Here is a 22,936-nt window from a genome sequence, read left to right as displayed (position 1 = left end):
ATATATATATATATATATATATATATATATATATATGGGCCTACTTTGTTTCGTTGAATCTCATTTCACTGAACTGCAGTTAGTATGGATGGCACTCTGTAGAGTACTGTAAGGCAAGTAAAAGGTATATGCCCTTTTCCCCCACTGTAGTGCGATCCTGGAGTTAGTATATATAGTTAGGGGGTGTGGGTGGCCTAGCCCCCCCCACTTAGTTTGAGTACATATTGTCTTCTGGAGAGAGTTAGTAATTGGTGTTGCAACTATGCATGCCTATTGTTTAAAATGTATTGTTTTGAAGTTTTTGATAAAACAAATAAGGTGGAGGGCTATGACTCCCACACCCCCCCCTAACTATATGTAATAACTCCAGGATCACACTACAGTGGGGAAAAGGGTATATACCTTTTACTTGCCTTACGGTACTCTACACAGTGCCATATATACTAAGTTCAGTTCAGTGAAATGAGATTCAGTGAAATGAGTTTTCAGTAATTTGTGTTTTCAGCCAAGTGGTCAGGGTGAAATGAAATTCAGTGAAATGAGATTCAAAAAGTAAACCCATATATATATATATATATATATATATGTCTACTTCATATGGTCGACATTCATATGGTCGAAACTCATTTGGTCGAAGGCTCATTTGGTCGACTAACAGTATTCAAGGCACTTGGGGATTTTCCCCCCTCCCCAAAGTTGTGCGACCCTGGAGTTGATATATATAGTTAGGGGGTGTGGGGGGGGGCACAGCCCCCCACACTGGGGGGGTGTGGGGGGGCAAAGCTCCCACCTATATTCATTTAAAATGTTCAGTTTTTGTTATATTTTCATGTTTTAAACGAATATTAAACAAATATTAGTGGGGGCTTCACACCCACACCCCCCCTAACTATATATATCAACTCCAGGGTCGCACAACTTTGGGGAGGTGGCAAATCCCTGTTAAGTGCCTTGAATACTGGTTGTCGACCAAATGAGCCGTCAACCAAATGAGTTTCGACCATATGAAGTAGACCCATATATATTTACCTTTATATGTGCGTACTGCACATGTTTGAAAGCCAAAGGGACTTTTTCAAGATGTTGAAATGTCGAAAAAAAAATGCTTTGAATGTGCAATGAGCGAATGCACAGTGACATTCGCTCAATGCAGATTGCATTATAGTGGGGATTGGGAAATGGACCCTTTCCCCACTGTAGTGCGATCTCGGAGTTAGAATATTAAAGTAGGGGGGGTGTGGGGAGGTGCAAGGGGGCTTGCCCCCCTGCATTAATTTGTGTGTTTAACATTGTAGTTTGAAACTCAGTGAATCTGCTGTTCGATTTGCTGAGTTTTGAACTTCGGTGACGTTCGACATGTAGAATTCGTCATTTCGGTTCGCACAATGGGCCAGTTGACAATATGATTTTCAACTATATAAAGGTAAACTATAAGTATATATATATAAACACACATGCACACGTATAAAAGACCAAATTCTGAAGCACCACAGTACTACAGAAGTTCCAGGCCTAGCTCTTGGAATCATGGTTCAAGCAATAAAACCTGCTAAGACTGTGAATCACTGGTGATGAAGTGGCCATGGTACAGATGTCTACAGTGGAATCATTCTTGAAATAAGGACCAGAAGGAATCGGTCTTCTGATGTTGTAATCTTTGACAGTGCTGGCAAAGTTTGGTTAGCGACTCATAGAAAAAAAATTGGAATCGGCAATCCATTGGGATAAAGTTCGATTAGCCCTGTTTATCTGTTGTAAAACAAATCTGCAATCTGAGCTGATGATGAGCATCAAGGTATAAAGTATGCCATCTCTTTTATATTCCATCCCAGAAACAAAACTAGGCAGCAAATGGTCTTGGTAGGTGAATGATGTTCTGAAAATAAAAAGTTATGTATTTACCATAAAGTTCCATTGGTGTTGTCCATTTTCATTCTTTCCCAGCAGTTAGGTTCAGATTTGATTCACGGATTCAACTCGGTTGTTGCTAAAGCTCTTGGCCACCAAAAAGCTCTCGAGCTCCTCCGTTATCCATAATGTACCATCCCCTAACATACCTCAGATCTTGTTTGCTGTTTCTACATAAAGTAGAGAGAACTCTTATAAATTTCCTAACAGAAAAGGCCTTATCTGGAGCTCAACATTAAGGACAGTGGTGAACTTGTAATCAACTGTTCTTCCAGAAATCTATTGTGAAAAGGGTTGGGGATTGGTGGGTGGGAATTTGAGAAAGCATGAAAATGGACAACACAGATGGAATGTTATGGTAAGTACATAACTTTTTTTTTATCTGATGTAGATTTTCATTCTATCCTCACCTGTTGGGACAGATTCCCCAGCTACCTAAAACCCCAGGTGGACTCTAAGGAAGGATATTCCTGAGCACAGTAGAGACAAAGGCTGCTGTTCCCCTTGATCAGATCCAGTTTGTAGTGAGTGATAAAAGTATGAGGATTGGTCCAAGTTGCAGCTGCACATATATCATCTATGGAAGCTCTATAGAAACACTGAAGAAGTTGCCATGGACCTAGTTGAATGGGCTTTTTGTAAGGTTAGACCCAACTTGTTGTAGATAAATGATAGCAATCTGTCAGTCATCTGGCTAAGTTTACCTTTGCAACAGGTTTTCCCAATTTAGCATCTGCAAAGGACTCAATTGATCTATCTTTCTAAATTCTTTCGTTCTAAGTAAAAATGTAATTGTCTGTGAACATCTAATACATGCAACATATATTCACCTTTGTTTTCAAATTTAGGAAAGAAAACTGGCACATTAATGGACTGACTGATACTGGATTCTGAACCACTTTAGGATATGATGGTATAAAGTTTTCTTGCAGAAGGTTTATGTGAAGATAAAAGTAGATGATGGATGTGGAAGAGAGCATCGGTTGCCTTGCTATTAATGGAATTGGAGAAACCACGCTGTTAGCTTGAGGTTTGAGATATCTGGGTGAATCATGCCTGTCAGGTGAGATAGCAGATCTGGAATTGGATCCAAAATCCAAGGTAGGTAAAGAAGATGAGACCAAAGGAAGGAGAACCAAATCTGTTGAGGCCAGTAAGCTGCTATGAGGATGACTTTATTCTTCAACCTGTCAGCTTTCTGTAGAAACTTTGAAATTAATGAAACTGGTGGGTAACATAAAGGAGACCAGGGAGCCAATCATGGAGTAGAGCATCCCTTAGTGATTCCCTTAGAGGGGGGATTAAGGGAAAGTAGCTGTTTCATTTGTTGTTTAGGTGAAAAGCAAAAAGATCGCAGCAAGGCTGGCCATAATGATGGAAATCATTTCTGTCACTTACGATGAGAGGCCATTCATGAGATAGAAGAAAAAAACTGATCAATTTGTCCGCTGTCACAATGGACTTCCCCAGAATGTACATTGCTATGAAAAAGTGGTTGGATGAGATCGTCCACTGCCACACACTGAGGGCTTTGCAGTTCAATGGGTAAGACCTGGTCTGTCCTTGTTTGTCGATGTACCAAACTGCTGACACATTGCCTGTCTGGATCGCAATTGTGCCGAAAGGGAGAAAGTCTTGGAATGCAAAGAGCACTGCTGTCATTTCCAGAACATTGAAATGCATGTTGGCATCTTTAGGGAACCAAGTGCTTTGGACTGTTTTCCCCAGGAAAGACCGCCTACCCAATCTAGGATGTGTCCATGGTCACTATGGCCTTGGGCTGAGGGAGAATGAAAGAATAGCCTTGTAGAACTTGATCTGATCGAATCCACCACCAAAGGTATTTCTTGCATGCTTGAGTGATTCTTATTTGTGCTGACATACATTGATAAAGAATCAACCACTGAGTTGCTAGCATCCATTGAAGAATTCTCATATGAAATCTTGCTAAAGGAACTAAAATGAAGGTCGTGGACATTGAACCCAATGTTTGCAGAATCAGTCGAGCTGAAATTCTGGTACTACAAATTATTTTCCTCATCTGGAATCTGACAGTCTGCACTTTTGAGAGAGGAAAAGAAGCTGTCATTGCCACTGTGTTGAATAATGCTCCTATGAATTCCAAGGTTTGAGTCGGTTGTAACTGAGATTTGTTGTAATTTATGGTTAACACCAGATGAGAACAAGTCCGGAGTACCTGAACTTTTGATGTTATTATTAGATGCCTGTTTGGGGTGATATTGAGCCAGTTGTCTAGATATGCAAATGCCATGCTTTTGGTGAACACCCTGGGGACTGTGGTGAGGCCAAATGGCAGTGCTCTGAACTGATCATGACTGGCTACCAGCCAGAAGTGTAAATACCTTCTGGATTGTCTGTTCATTTTTATGTGATAGTACACATCCTGAAGGTCGGCCGAGCACATCGTCATCCTTGCCCAGGAAGGGTAGAATGGACTGAACTGTGACCATCTCAAACTTTCTAAGTCGAACTGACTTGTTCAAGTCACTGAGATCCAAAAATGGTCTCCACTGTTTTCTTTGGCACTAAAAAGAATCTTGAGTAAGTTCTGGATTCTGTCAGGTCTGGTGGGACCTCTTAGATTACTCCCTTTTCTAGCAGCTTTTGTATTTCTAGTGCTGCTGCTTTCTTCTGGGTGGAACATCAGGAATTTTACATACAGTTGGAGGTAAAAAGGAATTATATAACTTCTGCAAATAATCCTCTGCACCCAAGTACCTCTTGTTATATCTAGCCAGGTTTTGTGGCGCAGGGTAGGTGACCCCTGATTGTATCCACACGTGGACATTTGGGCCTCCTTTCAGAAGCACTGATTAGGGTCTATCACAGAAAGACTCTCTGGACCCTTATCTTTGGGGCCTTCTCTGCCATGTGGGTGTCGTCATCCATTTGTGGTCCCCCTCTGCCCTTAGGGGAACTATCTCCACTTGTGTCCTGGAAAGGACCCTGAGACTTCCTGAACCACACTTTCCATCCACTTTGTTGATTCCTAGAAAAGGATCTTTGAGGGGTCAACAAATGTATGCCCACTGCAGAGAGGCTCTTTCCATCTTTTTCATACCTGGAGGGTTTGTCCTTCACTTTTTGACCAAACAACAAACTGCAACCAAAGGGAGCATTGACAAAGGAGGACTTGAAATGCTCTGCAAAATCACATAAGTGCATCCAGGCATGCCTCCTAATGGAAATGCTGAATCTGCTGCTCTTGAGGCACCTTTGGCTGCATGCGAGATAAGCCTCCTGGACGAATTTGAAATAGATTGGAGGTTAGCCAACTAACAGGCCACAGAAGATGAAGCATCAGCAGTAATGGTCCCAGAAAAGGATTTTGAAAGTTCCTTGTTCAAGTCTCTTTGTAGTCTGGTAAAATGTACAAAATAGTTCAGCAACCTAAGGGCAAAGGTTGGTAATGCATCTACATGCTTCCCAAATCTGTCCCATTACCCTAGACTCCCTGTTAGGGGGATGAACAGAGGAACTTTGATCAGCAGGTTCCTTCTTGGTGGGCTACCTCCATGACCATAGCATCCACGGGTACCCCTTACTCCAGAATTCCTTCCCAATAGGTGGATCCAGAGTCTGATCTGGCCTGTTAATGATTTTCTCAACTGAATCAGGTTCCTTCCACACCTGCATTTAGACCAAATCAATGAACTCATCAGCAGGTGGAGTAACCCAGGAGGTAGGCAGGACAGCTCCAAAGGATTCCAAAAATACTGATTCCTCTAGTGAGGGGTTACTAAAGGACCAACCCTCCAAATGAGAGATCTACCAGAGGTGATCATAGGGACCCTTCTCCTTCAGTGAAATCTGTATCCTCAGTGACTGACTCTTGCAGAGAGTCTGTGATATGCCTCCTTTTGCACTTCCTCTACCAAGGGACTTCCTTGGTGGAATGTTCCATTGAACTGTTGGAAGAGATTGTAAAGCCCAGTTGGCTGGTCAGGGGGCCTTGAGCTGGCTATCCCTGTGGCAAAGAATGATGTGGCTCTAAGTGCAGAGACATCTGGGAACCAGATTGGAGATCTGAGGAGAGTTGGCTCCATCCGTCCCGTCATAGCAGAAAACACTCTCTTCACTACCTTGATGCCATATTGCTCTCAGGTGAAGGAAGACAATAGTTCCAAGAAGGCAGACATCTGGACTGTTACTTCCCTGTGCCCCAAGAGCAATCTCCCTGAGATTTATTTATTTTTATTTATTTTACATTTGTTAACCGGGAGAGTCCGACTGGATACATGTCCATTTTCAGCGGAGGCCCGGGGAGAAAAGCTCCAAGTACATAACAGACATATGAACATTGTTAATGCAAAAAAAGGAAGATAGTTGAGTTCTAAATACAATATAAAGATACATCACATCTTGGGAAAAAAAAAACAACAGCAGCATATGGAGATGGAAGTCGGAGCTGAGCTATCCAATGCTGAAGCTCCAAGGAGCAGAGATAGCTCCAAAAATGTGGGAGTCAACTCCAACACCTCAGACCCAACAAGGCAGCTTTTGCTCCAAGAGTCATCTATAGCCAAATATATTGGAGCTGGTACACTCAGAAAGCTTTGGATCTGAAGATAAAACTGTTTTTGGAGCTGAGCCAGACAGGCCCAGAAACTTGTGATCCAGGGACCCTGAAACAACCAGTTGAATCAGAGAAGGAGAGGCTAATGGTGGTGTGGTAAATAGATGGGCTTCCTGTCCTGAGGGGGGAGTAGGAGCCAGAACTCCTATCTGTATCTGCACTGAAAGGAATTTCCTCATCATTTTTCTGTCCACATCTTCCTCAGTCAAACTCCTGGAAGAATGAAATGAGCTAAGGGATAGTGACCTGGAACATCATCTGTCCAAAAAAGGAGAGGGAACCCTGGAAGGTACTGGGTCCTGTGTCATGAGTATTTTGTTGTAGGTAGGATCTTCAGATCTGAAGAGCTTGGATCCATTGATATTTTTTTTGTCAGATCCGGAGGGTGGATCTGAATTGGTTTCAGATTTGGCCTTTTTTCTTAGGAAGCTCCGAAGTTGGAGTCAACGAAGTAGAAGGTCTTGGAAACTTATTCAAAGACTCCTTAGTTTTAGTCTTGGGGATTGAGCCCAGAAGTAGCTTCACCAAAGGTTGATGGAAGCAACCCCTTTAATATTAACTTATTTTTCGTGTCTGCTACAGTTTTAGGATTGAAGTTCTTACATACTGAGTAATCCTCTTGGAGATGCTGTGGGCCCTAGCAATAAACACATAAAGCACGGGCATCCGAAAGGGGCAATTTGTGTCCACACTTGGCATTTTTTTTTTAATTAGAAGGCCCTTTATCAGACATATTGGCAACAAAGAGAAAGGGGAAAAAAAGAGATTTTTTTTTTTTTTGAAAAGAGAGTAAAGGGAAAATGTATAGCAGTGATGGTATGAAAGACTACACTAATGTGTAACAGTAGCAGAAACAAGGACTAGAATAATTACCAATGATGGTAGAAAAGTATTACAAAGGGTAAGGGAGTAATATAACAATGAGATTCACAATAGGAAGATAAGGAAACTATAAGAAATACACAATCTTTAGAAAAACTCAACAGCTCAGGCTGACCACGTCTTCTTGTGAAAAAGACAAATGAGATCTGAGGTATGTCAGTGGTTAGTGCATTGTGGGTAAGGGAGGAGCATAGGTTCATAGGTGTGTACTAGGCTAATGACCCTAGAGCCTTTACAACCCTGGCCCAAAAAAAAATTGCCCAGGCACCGTGCTATCCGATGTTGGTTCACAGTGTCCAGATCCATTAGTGCAACTGGAATGATCCCTGGAGTGCACTTTGTTACCCATCCACTCGTCAAGATTTGTGTTGAAGAGGGTCAGTGAGGTGCTCTATTTGACATGAATGGGAGGCCTATTCCAGAGTATGGGCAGTCTTTGGGAAATGAACCTGTCCCTTCAGTATGTTCTGTTAATTGTGGTAATGAGGTTATGATCTCTGGAGTGTGTGAAGTGGGGGGAATTGGAATTTCTTTAGCTGTAGCATTTGAAGTAGGGCTGGGTCAGACATGGCTTTGTAAGTCAAGCAGAGATCACCTCTAAGTAGAAGATAAGAGACTGAGGACAGCTGAAGTTTCTTGAGTCTGTCCATGTAGGACGTGTTTAAGGCCTATGATTCTTTTTGTGAGGTACTTTTGTGGTCTCTCCAGCTGTTGTAGGTGTCTGGTTAGGCACATGCAAAATGGGGCGTTATGATTGGTCTAATGAGGGATGATGTCCTCTTTCTTCCTGGATGCGAAACCTTTGGTTATAAGATGTACCACGTAGAAGGGCTTTCTGACCACAGAGGCAATGTGGTGGTCGAAGGTGAGGTGGCTGTCAACCTGGATGCCCAGAGCTCTTGTGGCCCCTTCAGTGTTCAGTGGGCTCCCATCTACGTGGTAATTCATGGGAAGTGAGTTTTTTCCAAAGGGGATGATAACACATTTTTTGGCATTAAGCTTCAGGCCATAGTTCTGACACCAATAATTGTAAGCCCTTTTGTAGGATGTCTGCAACACTTGGGGAGTTGATAATGACTCCTAGCTTGCAGTCATCAGTGAACTTGGTCAGCCAGAGTCCTTCTGTGTTGACCTGGACTTCTGAGAAGTAGATGCCAAACAGGAGAGGGCCCAAGACCGAGCCCTGTGGGACTTCACTCGTGACTGATTGACAGTCTGACTTGGAATTCACAACTTTCACTCTGTGGGGCTTGTCTCTATGCCAATTTGCAAACTACCTAGTGATTTAAGGACTAATGCCTACTTTGGTGAGTTTATCAATGAGACCTGAGTGGGGAATGGTATCAAAGGCCTTGGCCAGGTCGAGGTAGGCTGTATGCACTGCCTTACCCTCATCCATAGCCTTGGTGACTGCCTTGAAGTTAACCAGGTTCAGCAGGCAGGATCTCCCCTTGACAAAGCCAGACTGTGTGGGGTCAAGAGTTTGGAGATTGCCTGTATCTTTGTTAAACAGGTCCATGATGATATGGTCCATAGCTTTGCATACCAGGCTTGTCAGGCTAATAGGGTGATAGTTCCCAGGGTCTGTAGTCATTTGTAACTCTTTCATTATATACTTCAGTCAAATCTTGCATTTTACTAATTTCTCTATCATTATTCCTGATGATAGATGAAAGAGTTACAAATGATTTGATTTTTAGTACAGAAAAGAAAAGATAGAACTCAAATTGATAAAAAATGTGAGGACATTTTAAAACGCAAATATAGGAAACTTGAACATGATATCAAAAAATATCAGGAAGGGCAACAGTACCCAGCACCCCCAGTTACTAATTATACATTGTTTAGTAAAGGAACAGTATCTAATTTACACAATTCTTCCCTCCCCCATTATGAGGAGAACATGCATAATTTGGAACCCACTGATGGTTTAGTCCAATGAAGGCAATTTTGAGCCCCTTCCATGGAGATCTGAGAGAATACGTAATAGAAATAAGAATGGGAATAATAACCATTTTTACAGGGGGACATTACCAACACAGAGGAGGGGGTTACAACAGGAATTGGTAACAGATGTAGATTCCAATGTTACTATAGTACGGATAATTATGAAGTGGTGAGTCAAGCTGAATTCCTTATTTTCAATTATAGCAACATGGAAGTGACAAAATAATTTTTTAGTTTATTCACTAAAGGTTTTAAATTTGCACTTAGTTACACTAGCAACCTAGCACACGTTATATTAGATGTGAAAATGTTTATTAGAAAATTAAATCTGGAGAATATGTTTGGAAATAACCCAAATAGGATACAGAACAACATACCTAGGAAATTTAGGTATCTTTAATCCCCACATTCACCCTCAATTGAGGAATTTAGAACTCAGTATTGAGAAACAAATTAGGGATAAAATAAGGTACAACACCAACACATCCAATTTGGAAGTGAGTGAAAAGCAACTTTTGACAACTTTAAGAGAAGATCCAAATATCAGGATCATGGAACCAGACAAGGGAGGGGGATCATATTAATGGACAATATTATTTATGATGGGAAAATGTATTCTATTTTGCATGATGTTTCTAGATACAGTAAAGTATCTATTAATGAAATAAATATCTCATACAAAAAGATAGATCTGGCCATCAAAGATTTATTTGGTCAGGGGGTGATAGATTATGACACTTACCTGTATTTGGAAAACAAAACACCTAGGGTACCCAAGGTCCATAAAGATGTTTCAGATCCCCCTTTAAGACCTATTGTAGCATCTGAGGGTTCCAAGATTTCCCTTTTGTCCAAATTTTTAGATTGGAAAATAAAAATATTTTGGGGAAAAGACAAAAATTTACTAAAAGACTCTTGGGAAGATTACTCCAGATTTAAGGGTAATGAATCTTAAATTTGTTACTATAGATGTAACTGATTTATTTTCTGTTATACCTTACGATGTGGGGTTAGTGTGGGTTGACATGGCCCAGGTGTTAGTGAAAGTGATCTTTATGCAACTTTGGAACTGGCCGAGCTTGTTTTGAACAACTTTTTGTACTTCCAAGGTGAATTTTTCAAACAGGAATCTAGTGTAGCTATGCGGGCCAATTGTGCCCCCACCTATGCAGATGTAATTTTATCTGTATGAGAGGAAAAATTCACAAATAAAAGTAAGTATGCCAAGTATTGGAAATTACTCACCAGATTCTTGGATGATATATGCATTTTTTTGGACTGGTACAGACCAACAATTAGAAGAATTCATTGGGTACTTAAACCAAAGTACCACCTTTTTGAAATTAACACATCATGTGACTATTAACCAGGTCAATTATTTAGATGTTTCCTTACACGTGACTGAAAATGGGTTCAGTTCTGCTATATATAGGAAACCCACTTTTTCAAAAACATATTAGGTTTACTAGCGCCCCTCCTTTATATCAAAAGAAGGGCATAATAAAAGGACAGTATGTCCGGGCCTGTCATATGACATCCAGTGAAGACGACTTTAATAGAGAATGTGAATTACTTACAAAACTGTTTTTGGAAAAGGGATATCCAATTGAATTAATCATGGACATACAAAGGGAGGTTTGTTCCAATAGACAGGGTAAATACAAACCCATTTTAGGGATGGGATTAATACAATCTAATCCCCATAAAGATAGTCATCAAAAAGGTGAGGCCAGTTCAGGATATAATAGTACCTTTGTTACAAATTTCAGTGTCAATGCTTATGCAGTTAAAAACATTGTAGAAAGTGAATGGGCTAAATTCAGTGAATTCACAGGTTTATTTAATTTAAAGGGGAAATCAGTCAAAACTGTTTTCCTGAAAGGTTACAATATATTTTTTTTTTGGAAAATACTAAATATTCTTCAGCATTTTCCAGTAAATCAAAGGGTACATAGAAGTGTGGTGCATGCCCCCAATGTAAATATATCCTGCACAAACAAGAACTATTTGTGACAGCTAGGAAAAGATGGATTAAAAGCATCTAACTATTCTAATTGTAATTCCCAAGGGTTGATATACATTGCTATGTGTGAGGGTTGTGAGGGGTTCTACGTAGGAAAAACTGAAAGAACTCTGAAACGTAGAATATATGAACGTATGAATGATATTCAGAAGCAAGGTTCCAGAAATGCACTATACAAACACACCCTCCAATGTCCCCAAGCCAAATTTTATTTTTATGTGGTGGAAATGGTTCCTAAAGAGCTTAGGGGAGGCCCCTGGGAAACAAAATTAGAATTTAGGGAGACATATTGGCAAATTATTTTGGAAGCCAACAAGCCTCTGGGCATGAATGACCACATATATATTGCCCCCTTACTTAAACTTAGATCTGTAAAACTATAGTGTAAATAATTTATGGAATGCCAGTGTGAAAAAAAATGTTTTCATTTAATTTTCTCATACATACAATTTTTATACATTTCACGTATATTGGATTTTATTGCTGGGATCATGTAGCCCATCCTATTATATATTACCTTTTACATACAATTTATATGTGTTTCTATATGTTTTATAGATTTTATTGTTTTTAGAATTTTTAGTATATAAATTATTCACATTATTCATTACTGCAAGTGTTTTTATATTTAAACTTGGTTTTATAAAAAAAAAGTTGTGGAATTGGTCAACATTTATGTAGAACCACCAATATAAATGCAATTTCAACCAAGGGTTCTTTAAAAGTTTAATTAATTAATTAGTATTTTAACAAGATGTATAAAAAGGAAGTGATGAAATTATGTTTTTTTTTAATATCTGATAAAGTTTGAGTGTAACTCCTACAAAAACGTGTTGTGACAGTTAGCAACGTTAATATATTCAGAAAATGTGTTGTGGCAGTTTTCCATCTATATTTCAATAAATTGGACATTTTATTATTTGGTGGCACGATCATTTATCTAGAGAATGCGTAGTTGCAGTTTTCTACATATTTCTACATTCACTGGACATTTACTATTTGGTGGTTACATTCACTACGACTGGTATCTTTGCTTTTTTGTGACTTTTTCCCAGGCGTACTCCATTTTTCTTTGGAAGTATAAACTGTAGCAGTTACACCTATGCCAAGTAGACTCACGCCAGATGCTACTGCCTTAGTGACCCAAAATTACAGTGGGCTGTGCAAATACCACTGAGTAAATCTTAGTAAGAATCTTCATCAAAATCTCTGCAGAATCAAGCAATTCTGCTGGGTTTTCCAGACTAGAACTGGGAAGTGTGATGCAGATGATTCCGGATTCTTACTCCCACAGTAGTAGATACAAGCACCCTTTTACCCATCTTCTCCATAGGTTTAGACTCATTGGATAGCAAGGCAGCCAGGTATTGTGATCTATGGATAAGATGGGCTGATACACAGTAACAGAAGCAACCAAAGTGACACTCCTTTCCTCTTGGAGTTCACAAGGGCACCTGCCTTCTTACAAGATGAAGGACTAGACACTAGATGCTTTCAGACTGCAAGAACAGTATTCTTTATAACAGTCTGGGTGTGTTATGGCCCAAGGATCTTTATCGTTCTTCCTTAAAAAATGGTTCAATTTTTGCAGAAGTCAGAGTAACTGCATGCAAATCAGTAGTGCTTTTGCAAAGAAAGTGTCACTGTTGGTAAATGCTGTCATCATCCTAGTTGCCTCATTTGTCTGTCTGCTTTAAATGTGTTTAAATTAACAAGGTATGGGCTTTGCTGGCAAAGACACCAAGGATAACAGTTGCAAATACGCTTTGTATGCTAGCTCCACTGAAGATACCCCAGATGACTGTTTCACCAGGCCTTTAACATGCATACATTTATGAACACTATAAGGACATACTTTGATTCTATGATCAGGGTACTCCAAATGTTCAATACTAGAGCAGTATCTGTTTGACACCAACCTATCAAGCAGTCAGCTAGCAATTAACTGATTATTTCAGAATGTGTACTGAACCATACTAGTTTGAGCAATAATTCCATTTTTTGTAGGAATACATTTTAAGCAATCCTGCAGTGATGACACAAAATTTTATAAATGTGGATGAGCAGATTAACATTTCCAGAATCATTCAACCTCACAGTAATACTAGGCAGGAAATAAATGCAATAATTTTTTACATTCACTTTACCTCTCCCAGACATACTCACCAGGTCCCGTCACATTCCTCACCCCAGGAAAAAAGGAAGGTGTGGGAGAAATCTTGTTAGGTTCAGTAGGGTTGAATTGCATTAATGCTTGAGCACATGTTTGGGAACAGATACAAGATGGGTAAAGGACAACAGGTGCCCAGCTTGAAGAGGCACATGCATGAGGTAACAGCATTATGCATGAGACTGGCACAGGACCTTGTACTGGCAGCAGGTTCAGTTCACTAAAGGCATACTCTAGTACCAACTCACAGACATTCCACCAGGTATCAAGCAGTTTATGCAGATCCAGTGTCAGGGGACTGAATGAGGAGCCAACACTTGCAGAAAGTATGGAGGGACATGCTGAAATCTCACATGAATTTTAAATATTCAGGGAAGATTATAGACATTCCTTCTGTCAAAGTTCAAACTCCAGTGGCTTGCTAAGGAATTCAAAGGTCCAGGCCACACAATTAGCAAACAACTCAGCAGTGTGCTGCATTATAAGAGGTGCAACAACTGAACTCTTGAACACACTTGTCGCTCTTCTATTTTGGACACAATAGAAGAGTCTTGGTGGGTTCTGTTCAAGTAGCTTTATTATATAAAAACACATCATAACAGAAGTTTACTGACTTTAACCTAAGTAACTTGTATAAAAACTACTGCAATCATACATGCTCACTCTCTGGCTGCACTCTCAAAATGACACTGGAAATAGCACATGCCCAGTATTTATATGTGCATGCTCAGTCCTTGATATGCTTCTTAAAGACACAACATATGCACTCTGATCTACATCCTCCCTCTTTGAGAAATAGATCATACAACATTATGAATCTATTTGGCATGGAGATATTACAAGTAGTTCTTTGTCATGCAGTTATACAAGACTAGGTGCATATATACAGCAATGTCCATGTTGCTGCGTATTTCACACTGGACCAGGATATTCGATCATATTGTGTGACATAAAACTGGGATTTAGGTTTAGCAACTGGAGCTGTCTGTACAGAATGTTCAACTTTGGAAGTATTTGGAACATCTTCAGGAATGGAAGTAGAGGTTGAAACACTCTGGGATGGGAACAACATCTGGTTCGCTCTGAGATTGAGTCTGTATCGCAGGAACAATGCTGCGATGCTGATTCTGGTACAGGAAGAAGATACCTGTGATCTCTCCTGTACTCCAAACTCTCAGATTTTACAAGGTAGGATCTTGGCTCAGCACATATGCCAGTAACTTGACCAATCCAGTCAAAACCTTTTGCTGTTTGTATCCTCACTGTCTCTCCTTTCCTCAGTGGACAAAGAAGTCTGCTGGATCCATCATAACTGGACTTCTGGATAGAATGCTTCTTGAATAATTGAGCCTTGATGGTTCCGTTCTTAGCTTTAGGCCTCAGTAAACTGGAACTAATAGGTAGCGTTGTTCTGGTTTTCCTGGACAGAAGTCTTTCAGCAGGTGAGCCAAGTCTATCTTAACAGGGTATGTTTCAGAGATTAAGTAAATTTAAAAAGGCATTGATATTGTCATGCTTTGATCTTTCAAGTAATTGCTTTGCTCTCTGCACTGCACATTCAGCTAGCCAGTTTGACTGTGGATATTTAGGACTTGCTAGTAACATGTACAAAGTCCCATTCTTTCGCAAATTTCTGAAACAGCTGACTAGTAAATTGAGTACCATTGTCAGAAATAACTTTGTGTAGACTACCATGAATTGAGAAATGATGTTTCAACTTAGTAATAACAGTAGTGAACATTAGACTAGGTATTAATAATTATCAATCTCAAACCAATCTGAATAAGAATCTACCAGTACCAAGTAGTGTTGACTGCCCCACTCGAAGATATCCGTGGCTACTGTTGACCAGGGTAGTTCAGGAACTTGACTTAGCTGAAGTGGTTCTCTTTGCAAATGCAGTCTAGTACTATTGCATACTGAACAAAAAGAAAGTACTTTATCAATGTTTTCAGTAATGAAGGCCAAAATACTAGTTCTCTTGCTCTTCTCTTAGTTGATGTGAAACGTGGGTGACCATGATGCAAAATCTGGATATATTCTTGTTGTAAGGAAGCAGGAACAACAATTTTAGGACCTTTAAAAAATAATGCAGTCTTCCATCAACATTTCATCTCAGTAAGGAAAGTAGGTTTGCACTTCAGGTTGTACACTAGATTGCTTTGATGGCCATCCAACATTAATGTAGCGATTGAGCTTTTCCAAAATTGGATCAGTCTTTGTGTGATCTCTCAACTCATCAAGCCTAGTGGTAGAAAGATTATGCACTGCCATCGCATTTCTGGGCGATCTGAATAAGGTATCAGCCAGATAGAGTAGTTTGCCTTTCATATAGACCATTTTTAAGTTGTACTTCTGCAATTTGAGCAGTATTCTTTGTAATCTCGCTGGAGCTGAATGTGGAGGCTTCTTCAGAATAGTAACTAGAGGTTGGTGGTCAGTTTCAATCTGAATAGCTCGACCACAAATATAATCATGAAACTTGGAACATGCAAATACTGTTGCCAAGTGTTATTTCTCAATTTGAGCATATTGCATTTCAGTTTGGGTAAGTGTTCTAGATGCATAGGCTACTGGTCTGTCCTCTTGAAGAACAACTGCGCCAAGACCAAATTTTGAAGCATTGCAGGAAAGAGCGTCTGGTTTAGTCACATCATAGTATCTTAATGTAGATGGGGTGGCAATTTTCTGCTTAAGGTCTTCAAATGCCTTCTGGTGTTGATGTTCTTAGTGTTTTACTGTTGCAATCATCACACTTGGGTTATCTGCCTACAGATAGCCCTCAGTCAGCCCAAATACCAGAGACTTAGTATTTCTGCATCAGTTGCTGTTGCTCCAGGACTGACGTCAGGTCGTCAGGGGTATAAAAACAGGCAGCTGACACCATTACATCAGTCTTTCTTGCCGAGGAGCCTGAAGCAGAAGCAGTTCGCACGAGTGCCGGTTGGCCGCTACCTGAGTTTTCCTTTCCAAATTGAATCATCCTGAAGTCTTCTAAAGCTAAGTACCCCATTGGGGATCCTTTTTTCTTGCTCTAACCGATGTCAGAAAAAGTTAATTGTCTCGCCTGTGGAAAGCAAATACCACACTGAGATTTCCATTCTTACTGCATCACCTGTTTAGGCCCAGACCACGATGTACCTCACTGTCAGTTTTATGCTTTGTTCAACGCCCAAATTATTTGTCATCGGGCCCTTATTGTCGCTAAATACTTTCACTCTCGATCTCCATATTCTGAAATGGATTTGGTAAGCCATTCGACTACCGATCTTCTGAAAAAAATGTAAGGATAAAGACAGACCCCGGGATTCATGAAGCTCGGCGGCAAGGCCGGCGTAAGGGCTGCACCGGCGGTGCAGTAAATAGCCGGCGTAGTAGCGCCATATACATATTAATGAGAGTGCGCCGCAACCACAGACACGTGCGTAGTGTACGTGAGCGAGCCCAAGTAGGATGCGTCCGGAGGCGTGTCTAAGCTGGCATGCGGTGAGCAACCTAATGTGCTGACTGCCACGGTCTGCCCATAATAGTAATGGCAGCAGCCAGGGCCCGTGCAGAATGAAACGCACGTAGAGTATGCAACATAGTACCCGTCCCAACTAAACGGAGAAGCAAATACAACCCACGAAGGCTTAAGTGTACCCGTCCAAGGAGCAAAGGATACGCATGAGACCGCGTTTGTCCCGCAATGCACCGTCAGTGGTTATACTCAGAGAAGGTGCACCGCAGCATGTCAGCGCGCCGCACCGACATAGGAGTAGCGACTAAGGTTACCACCTGTCCCACTTTGCGAGGGGCAGTCCCTCTATGGGCAGTTGTGTCGCGAAAAAAATATTAAAAATGGCAAATGTGCTAAGATTGTAGGACATAATGATATCCCGTATTTAATGTAATGGTTGCATGAATTGGTTATGTCTGTAACTGAAATACCTAAATGTCACAAGAAACAGAATAAGCAACCAAACTGCCACAACAATAAGCATTTATTTAGGCAAACAAGTGAAGTTCTATGCTATATAGTGACCGTGTGTATGTGTCGGCCCGTAAAATCAGATGGGAGTCCCGGAAATATCCCACCTTGGCAACTGGAAAAGGTGGCAACCCCAGTAGCGACATGGGCATGGTCACCAGGGTTACCAGCTGTCCCAATGTGCCATGGACAGTCCCTCATTGGACAGTTGTGTCCCTGCAAAAATCGAAAAAATGGAAAATGACCTGAGATTCCCTGCCAAAAATATTCCCGCAATATATATGTAATAGTAGCATAAAACATATAATTTGTATATGAAACACATACATGGCATAAGAAACTGAATAAGGAACCCAAATGCTAACAGAATAAGTGTATAGTATGGCCAACAAGTGAAGTTCTGTCAACTCCACTTGCCGTGGGTATGTGTTGTCCTGCAAAATCCGGGTTTCCACAAAACATGTCCCACTATGGGCATCGGAAAAGGTGCCAACCATAATGGTCACAAGCAGTAGTGAGAGTACATAGCCAGGTAGCTGTGTTGACATAACAACAGGAAGGAACCAAGATACCTTAAACACAGGCAAACATGTGCATAGCAACATATCCCACACCCAGCAACGTCTCTGTCGCATACACTGGATGGCGTATCTTGAAGTGTAATATCCAGAAGCAGAACCCATGCATTCAGATGTAATACACAATAGCCTCATTGTAGCATGTAAGTCCCACCCATGTACACCTGTGCACCCAAACCTGCTAGCATCCGTGTGCAGCTATACACCTACACACAATGTGCATACCTGAAATGTGGTAAGATGTTTGTGTTAGGCAGTGCCACGCTGGCAAATCATTACCCACATGTCACCAACCCACCTCAGGTACAGATATGGAAATGGCTGCATGTGAATGTGTCTGCAGAATGTGTACATCCCGCATGTGGTATGTACCCGTCCAAACCATATAGGTTTGCATACGACACGGTTTACATAACTGTACACATGTGGACAAGTCGGGTTGTTGAACCACCGCATCGATGATTAGCTATGCAGAGAAGTCGAACACATATAGCGGAACACATGCCTACCAAACAGGACGTCCTAACAGGGTGCTACAGGCAAAGAAGGGGAAGGTGGGACATCACATGTGGAGAGTAGCGTTGCCGGACGGCCAAATACACACGGTCAAGGTAAAGGACGGAACAACATGCATATGGCCGGATGGATGTTGTTCGAAAAATATATATAGAAACACATATGAAGTGCCAGTTTAGACTCGAAATACTATATAATGCATTGAATTGTACCGTACAATATGGCAGTAGAACTGATCATGCATGTAATTGGTGAAGCTAAGCTGTAGTGTGATGGAATTCTGACCCTGGCAGTAACCAGTACAGCAGGCTTATGTCTCTCAGCATTAATTATCTGCTGGGTTACAGAAAAATAAATGTATGTACATGCATAACATCACCCCTTCCCTGAGGAGGATGGCCTTGTGAGCTCTATCAAGATAAGAGTACAACTCCTTACCAGAGAGACAAAGCAACGATTAAGAAATGAACTGACTACTGTATCGGAACAGTCCAGGGTCCTTGAAACAGCTACAATCACAGAAGGACACTGTAATTGACCAGGTGCCTTGCAAGGCTGTGTTACTCTCATGGGAAAACATTTTAAAAGCACGACCTCAGCACCCACGTATGTATAGACTATTGCGGACCATGGTGATGGAAATGCCCTGTGACCGACCACGTCAGTAAGGTGGGCAAAAGCTGATTGTAAACACTATATAAAGAAATTGCTTACTGTATAGAGTCAGACAAAACTCTCATACTTGGACTGTATATTATTTTGCCTGCCTGTGTACACTACTAAAACGTTGTGAACCCGAGCCTCCTGTGTTATTGACTGTCACTTAGAAAAGCCTACTGATAACTACAGTCTGGTTTTAACAACTTATTTGACATTGTGATCCTTCTTAGCCGGAATTCCCTTGGTAAGCTACAGGTCAGAGTGCATGGGTGGTTAGACATCTGCGCAGGAGAATTTGCCTAAATGGTTCCTCTTGAATGAAAAGACCTCCAACTGAATTGTTGTGTGTAAAGAGGCTGTCTACTGTCTGATCTGTGGCTGAAAAGCGGAAAACTGGATCCCAAGAAGAAAACGTGCACTCATAAACAGGAGGCTCAGGTAAGGAGTGTTTGCCTCTTTGTGTCTATTGTAGATCAGGGACCAGACTACATTGTATTTCTGTTAACAGTTGTGATAGCAGGTCGAAGACCAATCCAAATAGTGTTAAATCTGGACATAGGTCAGGGGAACACAGAGCAGAGTAAATAGTCATTGTAGACACTACAGTGGATACAGGGAAGGAGATACCACGTGGTACGAGAGAAGGGTACGAACAGTCGTGTAGAGGATATGGGAGATTAGTGAACAAACACATCATGTGATCCGCGTTTGACGGGTGACGTGAAGTATATGCAATCGCAGAGAGCACATAATGTGAGATATTCTGCAAAATGGGGTAATAAATATGACATTGATGGTATATTAGACAAAATATAGTTACTGAAACATTGTAATCTCTGAAAATGTGATGCACATGTTCTAGGGTAACCACCTGTCCCACCCTGTGAGGGACAGTCCCTCTTTGGCCAGTTGTGTCCTGCAAACAAACCGAACAAATGGCAAATGTCCCGATATCTCAGGACAAAGATTTCCCAGATATCTTTTCAAATGGTAGCATAAAACAGTAATTTTGTATCTGGAACAACAAAATATCATAATAAACAGAATAAGCAACTGAAATGCTACAAGAATTGGTAGCTCTCCTGGCAAAAAGTGAAATCCTGTCCTATGTACTGGCCGTGGGTATGTTTTTTCCTGACAAATTACACGTTCTGAACACTAATGTCCCACATTGTGCATTTGAAAAGGTGGCAGCCCTAAGATGTGCAGGCGACAAAACAGCGACAATTGGGTATCCGTCAAGCACATAGGTGGATTGAGGTAGTGAACCGAAGGGAACAGAACACTACAAATGCGAAAGCATCATACGTACACAGAGAAGATCATAATACAGTAGTAGCGACAGCCCGCCCCTACCACCTCCGATACCACATCCAGGATATGAAGCGGGAGGGCAGGCTAGTCCCCACACGTTATCCTGTGGCAACAGAGGTATCACAACGACCAAATGTAACAGAAGCTATTGAAACCACATCCCGAACTCGTAACATACCTAGGGACACTTGAGTAAGAAGACAGTCACTAGAACAGAGTGAGGATATCTGTCAATTAATTGAAGTACCGAACGATCATGCAGGACAGGGAGGCCAGGACCCAACCCCGTAGTGTATAGACCGTGGACACCAGAAGATATCTGTAAAGTCACAGAGGGAATTCCCCATCTACAAAGTAATCGCTATTCACCATGCAATACCCTGTATCTTCTGATCGGAAAACAAGGGGAATGGCGGATGGTACAGGATTTACAAGCTGTAAATCATGTAATAATACCTAGGGTACCGATGGTGCCAGACCCACACACAATATTGAATGCTATGAACACGCCACAGAAGTATCTTACCGTGGTACATATAAGCTATGCTTCCTTTGCAATACCTATACATCCAGATAGTCCGTATTGCTTTGCATTTACATTCAGGGTAACAGATACAGCCATACCCGGCTATCGAGGGATACTGTGAAAGTACAACGATATTCCCACAGGAGATGGCTAGCTACATTCCGGTGTTTACTCCACCCGGGGCCAGTCAAGTTCTACTTTATGTGGATGATATTCTGCTTGCGGCCCTACCCAGCAGCAATGTATGGAAGATACAATAGCATTATTGAGATATTCAGCAGAACAGGGACATAAAGTAAGCAAGCATAAATTGCAACTACAGAGAATACAGGTCAAGTACCTGGGATATGTGGTATCCAAGTAGGGTAGAACATTACATGACGATAGGAAGGTAGCAATTTCACAAGCACCCAAGCCAACTACCAAGAAGGGAATGAAGTCCTTTCTGGTCCGACTAACATTTGTCAAAGCTGGTTACCAAACAATGCTTTGGAATCTGCTGTATTGTCTGCCTTAATCTTTAATACACCTATGGCAGCACAACACATACTACACTGGATTACAGTAGCAGAAACAACTTTCTGCAGACTAAAACGATTGATAGCTTCAACATCTGTATTAGGTCTCCCGAATAATCATAACACATGTTGTCAGACCGTAGATTGTAAGCGGAGATATATGACGTCAGTCTTGATGCAACAGCATGGAAGAAAGCAACGCTCCATAGCTTACTACTCATTACAGTTGGACACTGTGGCATGGTCAGTGCCACATTGTGTACAGGCAGTTGTTGTAGCACCCATGGCAGTACAGGCCCCGGCCTTAATGTTATTATACCACCCTCTCACTGTGAGAATGTCTCATGCAGTCGCGAGCATTCTGCTGCAAGAGAAGATAGCATTCCTGACCCGTGCTAGACACTTGTCTTGTTTCACCATACCACTGAGTCAACCTCATATGGTGATTGAACGTTGTACAACATTAAGCCTATCAACGTCACGTCCGACACCTGTGTATGGCACACCACACAGTTGCCTATACGAAATGGATGAAATAACTACACACAGACATGATATCACTGATATACCCTTAGATGATGCAGAGGTGACAGTTAATGTATACGGATCATGTAGACAGAGTCCTACAGGAACGAATCAAGTAGGTTATGCAGTAGTTATTGATAATGAGATTGTAGACGCCCAACCCCTGCAGCATAACGTGTCTGCTCAAGCAGCGGAATAGATAGCCTTAACACGTGCTTGTACTGTAGCGAAAAACTGATGTGTGGACATTTATCCCGATAGTCAGTATGTTGTCTGTACAGTGCATGTTTATGAGCAGCAGTGGAAGAATAGGGGAATGATAACATCCACCGGTAAACCGATTAATCATGCGCAATTGATCTTGAATGCATTAGATTCCATTCAGTTACCCACTAAAGTAGCTAATTGTAAATGTGCAGGTCATAGAAAGCAACAGGATAACAGTAGGAAAGGTAAGGCATGAGCTCATGCAGCTGCAAAACAAGCAGCCTCACAGTTGGAAAGTGTTTGTTTGAAGGAGGAATGACAATCCTCAGACATTCTAGATGTAGTAATGTTACAAACAATGCAAACATCAACTACGAAAGCAGAAAAGCCGACGTGGGTATGACGAGGAGCAATCCTTGAAGACGGACTGCACATATCCACAGTGAGAAAGCCAATATTAACGTCTAATGTAGTCAGATATGCGGCTTTGTGGAGCCATGGGTAGAGCCATGTCTCAACAGGGGGGATGGTACATTTGGTTAACAGAATACCCCTAACATACGGAATTAGGAACCACATACAAACATCATGAGCA

Source organism: Protopterus annectens, chromosome 14.part0 (assembly GCF_019279795.1).
Source record: "Protopterus annectens isolate FY-2018-M chromosome 14.part0, PAN1.0, whole genome shotgun sequence".
Taxonomy (NCBI): domain Eukaryota; kingdom Metazoa; phylum Chordata; order Ceratodontiformes; family Protopteridae; genus Protopterus; species Protopterus annectens.
Note: the sequence above shows the minus strand (reverse complement) of the source record.